Raw genomic sequence first — 12,618 nt, forward strand, 5'->3', positions numbered from 1 at the left:
ATTCCTGTTGTAAAATCTTTTCTGCATGAATTCAAGAACTCAAACAGTACAGGCCAAGCTGAGGCAGATCTGCTCCAGGCTGGTTTCTGTTTCCTAAAATTTACGCCTCAGTCATCCTCTAGAAAGACAGAACAAGGCATGATTTTGCTTATAAGACTTGGGAGAAAATGAGATGACCCACACTCACTTTGCTTTTGGTTAGTCAAATGAATCTTAGCACTATTCATTTTTTAAATGTCTTTATTGATTTTTTTAGAGACAAAGGGAGAGGAAGAAGTATCAATGATGGGAGAGTCATTGACCAGCTGCCTCCTGCATGCCCCCTACTGGGATGGAGCCCCCAACCTTGGCGTGTGTGATGACCTGAAATGAAACCAGCGATATCTTGGTTCATGGGTCTATACCCAACCACTGAGCCACACCAACTGTGCACACTATTCTTTTCTATTGTTCACTCTATTACAGATGTTCCCTATTTCTGCCATACTCCTCCCTCTTTTTCTTCCTCTACCCTGCCCCCAAGGCTTGTAGGCCCTCACCTCATTATTGTATATGTCCATGGCCTATGTATATATGTATATACTCCTTAAAAATATTTTCTTATTGATTTTAGAGCGTGGAAGGGAAAGGGAGAGATAAAAACATCAATGATGAGAGAAAATCACTGATTAACTGCCTCCTGCACCTCCAGATATCCCCACACTGTGAATTAAGCCTGCAACACATGTATGTGACCTGACCAGGAAAAGAACCAGTATCACATGACCTCATCATTTGTGGAATATAATGAACAGCATATATTGATAAACCAAAAAAGATTCAGAGACATAGAAGCATTGAACAGACTGACGAACTTCAGAGGCAAGGCAGGGGGTTAAGGGGTGGGTACTGAGAGGCGCCAATATAATCAGGTCAGAAAGGTCAGAAAAGGAACAAACGGCACCAGAGCGTTACCAGAGCGTTACATTTAACGGCACCAGGGCAATCAGGAAGGTCAGAAGGGGGAGATGAAACAATCAGCTTTTATGGGAGACAGCTGCAGCCAGGGAGGTTACGGGAGATGGCCGCAGCCCGGGAGTAAACTGAAAAACAAACAACTTGATAAGAAACCAGACAGGCATTAATTCACAACGGCGCCAGATTCCCAGAAGAATGACCCCGTTTGCTCCCCCCGTTTGCTAGAGGAGTATATAACCTGTGCTTAAACTCTGAGTCGGGGCTGACAGCCGCTGCTCTGCTGCGTTCAGAGTAAGCTGTGAGCCCCAACATGTTGGAAACTAAATAAACCCTTTGCCTTTTGCATGAGAAGCGTCTCTTGGTTCTTTGTGACAGCGGCTTGCGTCCTGGGCGTTACAGTACAAGATCAACCAAAGGACTTGTATGCATGCATATAAGCAGCACCAATGTACACAGACACTAAGTAGGTGAGCGCATGTGCTGGGGAGAGGGAGTGGCCAGGTAGAAGCCAATGGAGGAAAAAGGAGACATATGTAGTAATATATGTAATACTTTAAACCAGTGGTTCTCAACCTTCCTAATGCCGCCACCCTTTAATACAGTTCCTCATGTTGTGGTGACCCCCAACCATAAAATTATTTTCTTTGCTGCTTCATAACTGTAATTTTGCTACTGTTATGAATCGTCATGTAAATATCTGATATGCAGGATGTACTTTCATTGTTACAAATTGAACATAATTAAAGCATAGTGATTAATCACAAAAACAATATGTAATTATATATGTGTTTTGCGATGGTCTTAGGCGACCCCTGTGAAAGGGTCATTTGACCCCCAAAGGGGTCACGACCCACAGGTTGAAAAATCACTGCTTCAAACAATAAAGAATATTTTTAAAAAAATACATACCCGCCCCCCAAAAGAACCATAGCCTCCTTGTTCATAGCTCAACCATTGAGCACACCAGCTGAGCTATGTTATTTAAAAATTTTTTTTTAAAGTACATGTAATTTTTGGTGTTTACATTATTACAGATGTCTCTCATTTCCCCCGTGTATATATTCTTTGGTGGATCTCTTGCATTGCTCCCCTCCCTCTTCACCTTGGAGATGCCTCAGTCTGTTCCAGTTAGCCAGGCCTCTGGTCTCATCTTGTCCCTCCCCAGGCATCACTCCCTTTGTCACAACATCTTTATTCCCCCAGTCATTGGCTGGGATGCTAGTATTCCCAATAGGCCAGGGGTGGGCAAACTTTTTGACTCGAGGGCCACAATGGGTTCTTAAACTGGACCGGAGGGCCGGAACAAAAGCATGGATGGAGTGTTTGTGTGAACTAATATAAATTCAAAGGAACCATCATTACATAAAATGGTACGGTTTTTTTTTTTTTTTAGTTTTATTCATTGCCGGCCATAGTTTTCCCACGGCTGCCCTAGGCGGTGGAAAAAACTACACTACCCAGAAGAACGTGAGCTAAAGGGCATTTTGGTGTAGTGCATCCAGATAGGGCGGGACTTCCTGCTTCCTCCTTGTGGTGGTCATTTTAATCTCCCAGTTCTTTGTTCACAGACTCCCAGGCTTCAGGGTGCTGGTCGTGAGGAGGAGGAGGCCTGGGAGGCAGCGCGCCTGCTGTGCGGGGTGTGTCTGAGGCTCCTTGAGCCCAACAGCCCGAGATTGGCGTCTCCGTGCCTCCCGGACTCCTCTCTGCTCACAGCGTCCCCGCAGCCTGACCCCATTTCACCCTCCAGCCTTGGGGACCGGCCTCTCAGGTCCCGCCGCCCAGGTCCCAGCGCTCAGAATGGTGAGTCCCTCGTGGGTGACACATGGCTGATGGGGGAAGAGGGTGAAAGGCTGCAGGGCCGCCTTGTGAGGACGTGATGGTGCGACTGAGCAGGGAGGACTCAGGAACCCGGGCACGAAGAATTTTACTTTCACTCTCAGAACGCCGGGGCCATAGGTACTAGGTTCACGGAAGGAGGAACACACGGGCCAAAAAGGGAGAAGAATTATGGATTTATTAGGCCCCCTGGAAGGCTCGAAAACGGTCCTGTTGGGGGACTTGGGTGGAAGAAGCTGGTCACGAGGCTGCCACAGCGTCACTTGTCTGCTTTTGCTGCTTTTCTGGGCCTGGAGCTGAAATGCAACTGAGGCCTAGATGTGATCTTTAGGGAGGAAAAGGTCAGGGGTCTTAGTTGCCTGATGAGTTATTTGCTAGGGGAGGGTAAGTACCCTGGGGGTGAGGTTCTTGTTTCCCAGTTTTGCTCCTTGCTGGTGTCATAAGTGTTTCCCTCCACGTCCTGCGTGGTTCAGGGTTCGGGTCTGGAAGTGGAGCCGCACACAAATGAAATAGAAAAGACACAAGATAATTTGGGAATATTGGGGGACCAGGCGAGCAAGTCCAACTCAAGAGGAAGGACTTCCACTGTGCTCAGGCCTCACCAAGCTTTTATTTTATTTTATTTATTTATTTTTTAAAATATATTTTATTGATTTTTTACAGAGAGGAAGGGAGAGGGAGAGTTAGAAACATCGATGAGAGAGAAACATCGATTCAGCTGCCTCCTGCACGCCCCCTACTGGGGATGTGCCCGCAACCCAGGTACATGCCCTTGACCAGAATCGAACCCGGGACCCTTCAGTCCGCAGGCCGATGCTCTATCCGTTGAGCCAAACCAGCTAGGGCCTCACCAAGCTTTTATAGTGAGAGGTAAACAAGGTAGTGGTTACCATAGTTACACAGTTCTTGTGAGTTTCATTTGTTTTGACCATGGTTACACTTCCTGCACTTCCTCATCCCATTAGCTTCCCAGATAAGATCTAGGGAGTGTTATAAGGTCAAGCCTAATTATGCTAAGAGGACTGTGCCCTCTAAGGTAGGACTTGTTTGTGACTTTGCCAGCAGGCCAGTCCGAGGCTTAACCCTATATCAGTTTCCCACATCTCACCCTTTTTTTTATTATTAAGCTACTATAACTTACACATCAAGAACAAAACTCTGGCTATTAAAACAATAACAATGCCAATCCGTAACCCAAAACATTTTAAAACTTAAGCGTAACATTTCAAGAACAAAAAATGTTTTAAGTCCCAATTTCAATGTCCAACAGTTCTGAGTCCAAGTTTCAATGTCCGACAGTTCCTTATGTGTACATGTCAGCAATGATATTTCAGTTCTGGATGGGTGGACAAATGGTGGCAATTCAGGTCTGACCCTCTCTGGTTTGATCCTGGGCAACCTGCAGTGACGCACAGCTGCTGACTGCTAGCATGGCAAAGCGTCGTCAGCGTCTCCATCTCTGAACTGTCTCTCCTCTTGTCTTCATGGCTGGAGCATTTCTGAGAATTCCTCTCTGTTGCAGGAATCCACATGGTCTTGAAGTTGTTTTCTGAAAATATACAAACATATTCTCAACTGAAGATTAATAAATGGAATTTTACTTGGAGTCCTTTTTATATTTGCCCAAATGATTTTCCTTTGGCTTATTTTGACACCATGTGTGTTTTCCTAGGTGTCTGTTAGCATTATAAATGAAAAAAAAATTTTCTAGATGTAATTTAGTTACAGGATATTTTTCCTTACATGGTATTTTTCCACTATCCCCCCCTTTTTTGATTTAATTATTAGGAGGATTTTTGGAAAATTTATAATGCAGTCTAGATAACTTTAAATTTAATACTCTAACAACAATCTTAGTTTACACTGTAAATGTTAATGGAAAGGATTATTTTGCATCCTTGAGAAAGCCCTGAGCATTCCTGGTGTTAGGCTGGTTGTAGATACAGGGTAGCTGTTGTCAGCCAAGTCTCTGTTGTCTGGGTACTGATCTCAGCTGGGCCAAGGCTCTTTCTGTTACCTGGGTCCCGATCTGGGCTGGGCATTGGGAAGCAAGAAGCAGCCATGGGGGCAGGAGACCTCCCTAAGAAGGGGCAAGTGTTCAAGCCCCTGCATTGTTGGGGGGGGGGTGAGGATCTGTGCTCCACCTCTGTTGACCCCCAAGTTCTCTTCTGCTGGCCCCTCTGCGACTGTGCCTGTCTTAGGTTGTTCCTCCCTGAGGAATCTTACCCGTCTTTGACTAACCAGCCATCCTCTGGGGCCAAGCAGGGTGATGTGAGGTACAGTTCTGTCTCCTTGGTAGCCTATGCCCCTGTGGCCTCCATGCCCAGCAATTGCCTTGGGATCCCCTCGCCTGCTGGCGGGGCCCCAGCATTGCACATATCTTGGAGAACCCAGGTTTCTTCTCCAGGGAGGGCCCAGCTCATGCCATTGGGCGAGAGACAGATCCACAGCACCAGCCACCATGAGGCTTCAACCTCAGCATGAACAGAGAGCTCAGGCAACAGCTGTGGGCAATTGGATTGTGAGAAGAGGGACCCTCTTGACAAAAAGAGCAAGAGAGGTCAATATAGAATGCTCAAGTGCCTTCCCAGGGGGCCTTCCACACAGTGGAAGGGATTAAATACTTTAATGTCCTTATTAAATTTCTGCTAGACATTCAAAGGATTAGTTTGTAAATTTGTTTCGGATAAATGTACAATGACAGTGTAGAACAATATCATGTAAGGATATTCTTTGCTCTAGGCCATGGCAATTCAATTTCCTATAAATATTAGTGGAAGATATTTCAAAATTTTAAAATTTCTCCTTTTTATTAATTTTAAGATAATATTTTTAAACAGTATTCCCTATCGGCTTGTTTGCATATACAGAGGGATCATGGGAAGCCTTCAGTAACCTTTTTAAAAGAATTTTACTTTACTAGGATGCATATAAAGATACTGGCTTCTTATAGCAGGTATGTTTGTTAATAAAGTTAGTAAATTTAGTAAAGTTTTATGTCTGATTCACGAGGTGCAAATGCTGCCCCGCCTCCAGCCTAATTTAAAATGCAGCGGCGAGGAGCTTTTGTTATTTTAAATGACATCTTAAAATTCTACTGCTGTACTTTAAGAAATATCAAACAAAATAACTTGTTTTGCCCTTTCTTAGAGGCAAACACTTAAAATATATTTATGAATTTATATTTGATAAAGCTTTCCATGTGATTTCAAGCATATTAAATTGGCTTTATTAAAAAATCCTTTAAGAAGAGAGAATAAACTTTTGAAAACATTTCAGGGCTCGTGAAATGTCCCAAAGTTATTCCTTGGTTATGGTTTTGAAATACAACTTGAAAGACCATCAAATATATATGTGTATATATGATTTAAAGATTATATACCTTTTATAATTATTAAGAGATATCAATTAAATTAAAACTGGTCTTAGAACTTTAAACTCTTAGCTGGCAAGTTAAATATTTAGCATTTCTCAATCAGTAACATTTTAAAGAATAAACTTCAAAAATACAAGACATAATCAATAGATTTAATTCTGTCCTCCAGATTTAGTACAAGGCACACTCAGATCAATATTTCAGCATTATTTCACTTCAAAATACCTAGGTATAAGTCTTTAGATTCAAACCCAATTATTATTTTAAGGCAGTTGCTTTGGCAAATTTTCTGTAACAGACAATTTTACTGAATTTCTTTGAGGCTTTTAAGATTAACTTTGGAGCAGGCTTTATTAACATTTCAAAAATCACTTTATTATGGAAAAATAACAATCTTGTTGCTAGAACCAGCCTGCATTTCTTCCTTGGGTCAAATTCGCCATTTTTCTTAGGAAATAATCAGTCTTCGGTTTTATTCTGTACATTTGTAAAGAGATTTCAGCTCAAAACTCTATCTAAATGTCCAAAATCGGACGATGCGTGCTTTAGTTCCAAGCCAGTTTTCCTCTTTACACGTGCACAGAAATCCCAGACGCATTTTTTTTTTAATTTTGTAAAACTTTTTAATTAGAATACTTGGGGAGGGGGCGTCCATATTGGATTGCCATGTGCTCCCTTCTTCCCTTCCCCACATGCTTTGGGGGGAGTTTCCCTAGGTAACATTACCGCACAGATGATTACTGCTAGCATGGCAGAAAAGACGCTCTCAGGCGTCAGGCGTCTGTACCATCTTCTCTACCATGCCCCAGGTGGTCTCCAGGCTGTTTGTTATCCGGCTCGTCCTCCTCCTGCTGCTCTTCAGTGGACTGCTTGGAGTCGCTGCTCTCTGTGGCTGAGGTAGTTGACTGTCTGCAGCTGCATGTGTGGCTCCAGGAGCAAGGTCCTCATTAGTCTGGCTAGTTTCTCTCTTGGATCCCTGTTGCAGTTTAATATTTCTAGCAGGAATCCACATGGGTTTGGAAAAATTCTCTGGGAATATACAAGCATACCCTCTGCCAAAGGTTAATAATGGGTCAGGTCCCTTCCATAAACCAGATTCGGGATCCTTCCATTTAACTAGACCATTTTCTTTTGTGTTATTCTGACACCAATGTAACTCCATAGGTGTCTTTCCATCAGCATCACAAGTGAAAAAGTTTAAAGTAATCAAGGCTTGATGCAGCCTACCAGTAGGTGATTTCTCCATCATCTCTCCTTTTTGTTTTTCAAGTTGGGATTTTAGCCACTGATGCTGTCGTTCAATAATGGCCTGTCCTTGGGAATTATATGGTATTCCCATAATGTGCTGAATTTTCCACCTTTTGCGGCCTAATGCATTGGTTTTCAATTATGGTTCCCAGATATTTAAAAGGTGTTTGTTTCTGTACCTTTTCTGGAGCAATTTTTAAGCCCCATTTGGGGAGCTCCTTTTCTAATTGAAAAAATATTTCCAAAGTCAGCTCTTCCCGTGGACTTGCTAAGAGCAAGTCACCCATGTAATGAATAATGTAACATCGGGAATATCTGTCCCTTAAAGGCTGAACAGCTTGAGCCACATATTTTTGGCACAAGATAGGGCTATTGGCCATTCCTTGAGGCAAAACCTTCCACTGATATCTTCTCATGGGTTCTATATTATTAACAGATGGCACTGAAAAGGCAAATCTTCTTTTATCTTGAGGTGCCAAGGGAATGGTGAAAAAACAATCCTTAAGATCTACTACTATAAGAGACTAATCTAGAGGGATTTGCGAAGGTGCTGGGAGTCCAGGTTGCAAAGCTCCCATGGTATGCATAGTAGCATTAACTGCTCTAAGATCATGTAACAATCGCCATTTTCCTGTCACCTTTTTAGGTATAATAAATATAGGCGTATTCCAAGGACTATTGGAAGGCTCTATGTGACCAGCTCCTATTTGTTCCTGTATCGATTCATGAATATGACCTAGTTTCTCCTTGGTTAATGGCCACTGATCCACCCATATAAGGTTTATCGTCTTTCCATTGTATAGGATCAGCATGGGGGTGAGGAGACTGAGCAGCGACCACTCCTAAAAAGGTTGATATCCTAATCCTCGTCTTACTGGGTTTTTTACGTCTTGACCAGTCTGATATCCCTTCTGAGCTATAAACTGCTGTCCTTTGCCGGTAATAATACAAGCTTGTAAACCTTCTAAGACATCCCAGCCCCACAAATTGACTGCAATTACAGAGGCAATGTAGGGCTGAAACCATCCTGTCTGTCCTTCCTCATCTTGCCACCTTAAGACTGCAGCACTACGTTGTGTCTTATCAGGAACTCCTACCCCTCTAATTGAGTCCATAGCTTCTACCAAGGACCAACTTGGAGGCCAGAATTCTTTGCTGATAATGCTGACATCTGCCCCAGTGTCTACTATGCCCTTAAACATTTTTCCTTCTATTCTCAAATTAATCATAGGACGGGTTTTGCTAATTTCCTGTATCCAATAGATGTCTGAGCTTCCAAACCCTTTTGCCCCTCTTTTCCTATTTATAGCCTCGCCTTGCTGAGCATAAGGTAAAAGTAGTATCTGAGCAATTCTTTGTCCTGGAGTAATTTGCATAATATGATTACATTCTAATATAACTTTAATCTCTCCCTCATAGTCTGAATCTATGACCCCAGGCAAAACAGTTAATCCTTTCAGAGTGTTTCCACTCCACCCTAAAATTAATCCTAAAGTTCCTGGTGGCACAGGTCCCCAGATTCCTGTAGGAACAGCTTGCTGAGCCATCTTGGGGGTCAAAGTGACCGCTATAGTACTGTTAAGATCTAGGCCTGCGCTCCCTTGAGTGGCCCAAATCAGAAAGTCCACTGTGGGCTTTGCAGGGCAGCTATCCCCTTTTAATGACGGGGCTGGGGGTGGCCCCGCTGGCCGTTTCCCTGCGGTTGGCCATACCCTGTGTTTTGATCTAACGGCTGCCTATTTTTATGGAATCTTGATTTACAATGGCTGGCCCAATGGTAGCCCTTTTGGCATCTAGGACACAGAGAGGTTGGAACTGTGTTGATTAGCTCAGGAGGCGGGAAGTTCACACTTTTCCCTAGACCGTCTCCTTGTGTCCTTCTTAGTTGCCTGCATTCTTTTCTAAAATGTCCTGTTTTTCCACAGTTATAATACCTTTTATTTTCTATGGTTACAGCGGCAGCGAGTAAATTCGCTTGAAAAGTACCTGACCCTACATTCTGACATGCTCAAATCATTTCTGTAATGGTACTACCTTTTCTCAGAGGCATCAGGCATTTCTTACAATCATCATTGGCATTTTCATAAGCTAATTGCTGAATTAAAATGTCTCCTGCTATTTCATGTTGAATCTGTCGTCTCACTGCTTGAGTGAGATGAGCCACAAAAATCAGAAAATGATTCTAAAGGCCCCTGTATACATTTACTAAAAGCTCCTTCAGAGTCCCCTTTTGCTGGTAAAGCCCACCAAGCTTTCCTTCCACAAGCTCTAATTTGCTCGTATGCCAGTTGCACATAATGTAACTGGGTTTGCACATCATTATATTGTCCCAGTCCTGCTAGCATTTCATAAGTTATTTGAACATTCAGCCCGCGGTTTGTATGGGCTTGCTCCTGGCATTTCTCCAAAAATTCTCCCTTCCATAGTAAATAATCTCCTCCATCCAGAGTTGCACGAGCTAGAGCATACCAGTCATGAGGAATTAAGAATGCTTCAGAAATATTATTCATAATTTCCCCTGTAAAAGGAGCTATTGGACCATTTTGAACTACACTTTCACTTAAGGCCTTTATCATTTCAAAGTCAATTTTTTCATGGTGTCTTATTATGTGATTTGGGAGCTGTGGGTCAGGTATCTGCATGATAGGAAATGCAAGCGTTTCTTCCACCGGCATGTCCTTCAATCCTTCTCTGATGGCTTTTTGCACAGGTGATTGTATTAATGGTGAATTAAACATTTCAGGATTAGGACATGGAGGTGGAGGTGGAGGTGGAGGTGGAGGGGGCCGTGAAGGCCATTCCTCCAACTTTTCTTCCTGCTCCTCTCTAGGAGGAGCAGAGGGAACCAGGCAAGGAGGCTCCTCCTCAGCCTCTCTAAAAAGCTCTAGCAAATGCAATATTGTGTTCCCCATGGAAAAACAGTTTTTTGAGGTAAGTTTTATCCTGCTGCTGACCTTTTTTCAGGTTCTAACTTTTTTGGCAACTTTCAAGATCTAACGTACGTTTTTCAAGAAACCAAGGGTTATTTTCTATAATAATACACACACATAAAAAAAACTATAAGAGATTACCTTGTAAAATTTTAACTCCTTAAACATGCAAATCAAAAGTCTATAATAAAGTTTCTTACCCTTTTTTTTTTTTTTTTTTAAAGCCGACTCTACTTTTTTAAAGCCAAATCCTGCCCTGTTAGCCTGGTTGAGAAAACGTTCCCACACCGCCTACAGCTCCGGACCACCGTAGCTGATTGTGGGCGTTTGTGTGCGGTGAAATAACCCCTCACCTTTCCGGTGAATTTTCCTACCTTTATGGTGAATTCTTTGTTCCTCACTTTACCAGTGAAACTTCGTTTTTTCGCTCTAGTGAAACCTTAACTTCCAGAGTCCCCGACAGGCGCCAGATGTCCTAAGTGTTTCCCTCCACGTCCTGCGTGGTTCAGGGTTCGGGTCTGGAAGTGGAGCTGCACACAAATGAAATAGAAAAGACACAAGATAATTTGGGAATATTGGGGACCAGGCGAGCAAGTCCAACTCAAGAGGAAGGACTTCCACTGTGCTCAGGCCTCACCAAGCTTTTATAGTGAGAGGTAAACAAGGTAGCGGTTACCATAGTTACACAGTTCTTGTGAGTTTCACTTGTTTTGACCATGGTTACACTTCCTGCACTTCCTCATCCCATTAGCTTCCCAGATAAGATCTAGGGAGTGTTATAAGGTCAAGCCTAATTATGCTAAGAGGACTGTGCCCTCTAAGGTAGGACTTGTTTGTGACTTTGCCAGCAGGCCAGTCCGAGGCTTAACCCTATATCAGTTTCCCACATGCTGGCATCTGGAGCTTTCTTTTAGGTACTGAGACAGGATTTCAAAATAGGATAGATCAGTGGTTAGCCCCCCTTGTGCCAGTTCCAACCTCTGCTGTGATGCCCAGGGTTATGAGGAGAGGGATTATCTGAACTGTGCTTTTGTGTCGGATATGGTGGGTTACAGGGACAGGTAAACACTGATTATTGGTGGCTACATCTGCATTGGGTGAGCGATAGATGCAGGTAAGGTGGAGTCTGGTGCATCCAACCTGGTGGCTGTAATAGTTAGGGGATTTGAGCTCACATGATGGAGGTGTTCCGAGGATGGATTTTCACCTGGAAAGGTGGAACCACGGGGTTTGCTCTGATAGTTAGCTGCAGTGGGGTGGTTAGGAGTACCTGATAAAGGTCTTGCCATCGGGGCTGTAAATTATTTGATGGGTGGGTTTCCTTTAGAAGGACACAGTCCCCTGGCTGTAGAGGCTTAGCAGGATGTTTCCCTTAGAAGGTCGAGGAGGGCTTGATTAGCATGTTCTCTCAGTAATTGTTGGAATAGATTTAAAATGGGGACATATACTCTGAGAGGGTTTCTGTGGAAGGCAAGTTTCCTAATAAGAAGAGTCTTCCATACATGAATTCAAAGGGACTAAGAAGGGAGGGTGCATGGTAGGGGGATTGCTCTGTTGTGCATAAAGCCTAGTAGTAGGAGATCAGTTTAAGGTTCTTTAGTTTTGAGAGTTAATTTAGTTAGGTGGGTCTAACAAAGGAATTTCTCTTTTCTTCCTCGTCTGAAGATTGGAGCTGGTGGTGGTTGTAAATTCCACAGGATATTCAGAGTGGAGGAGACATGTTGAGTTATTTGATATATGAAAGCAGGTCCATTATCTGCTTGTAATGAGGTGGGGAGGCTGGATCTGGGAATGATGTGCTGAATGGGAGCTTGTGTGACCTCTGTGGACTTGTCAGACTCAATGGGGAATGCTTCTACCCAGCCTGAGAAGGTATCTACAAGGGTTAAGAGATATTTGTTCTTTCCTTTTTTTAAAATAGGAAGCATGGGAATGAAGTCAATTTGCCAGTCTTGTTCATGGATTTGACGTTTAAGAAGGCTAGAAAAGGGGAGAGATGTTCCCAGATATCAAGCAGCAATACCTGTGAGGCTTTCATGATAGTGTCAGGAACTGTGAATGAGCACTGGAAATAAAGTGTAGGCTTCAACTTAAGGATGTAAGCAACAGGAGAGAATCTGGGTGGGGCTGCTTTAGCTTACTAGGAGAGAAGGGGTTCCTCTGGGACATCAGGGGTGATCAGGTCTTGACTCACTGGTCAACACAATCCTTCTATCCATTCACAAGTAACCAGCTTTAGCCAAAAAGTAAACAAAGAGCATTTACATTTAT

At 43.2% G+C, this 12,618-nt stretch overlaps 1 pseudogene; it reads left to right on the forward strand.

Moving 5' to 3' along the window:
• LOC138998606 (ephrin-A2 pseudogene) overlaps positions 1-12,618 on the forward strand; it is a 56,756-nt pseudogene that overhangs the window by 12,921 nt on the left and 31,217 nt on the right.

The sequence above is a fragment of the Myotis yumanensis genome, unplaced genomic scaffold, assembly GCF_028538775.1.
Source record: "Myotis yumanensis isolate MYYU_CA2020_CCGP unplaced genomic scaffold, mMyoYum1.0.hap1 SCAF_20, whole genome shotgun sequence".
NCBI classification, from domain to species: Eukaryota; Metazoa; Chordata; class Mammalia; order Chiroptera; family Vespertilionidae; genus Myotis; species Myotis yumanensis.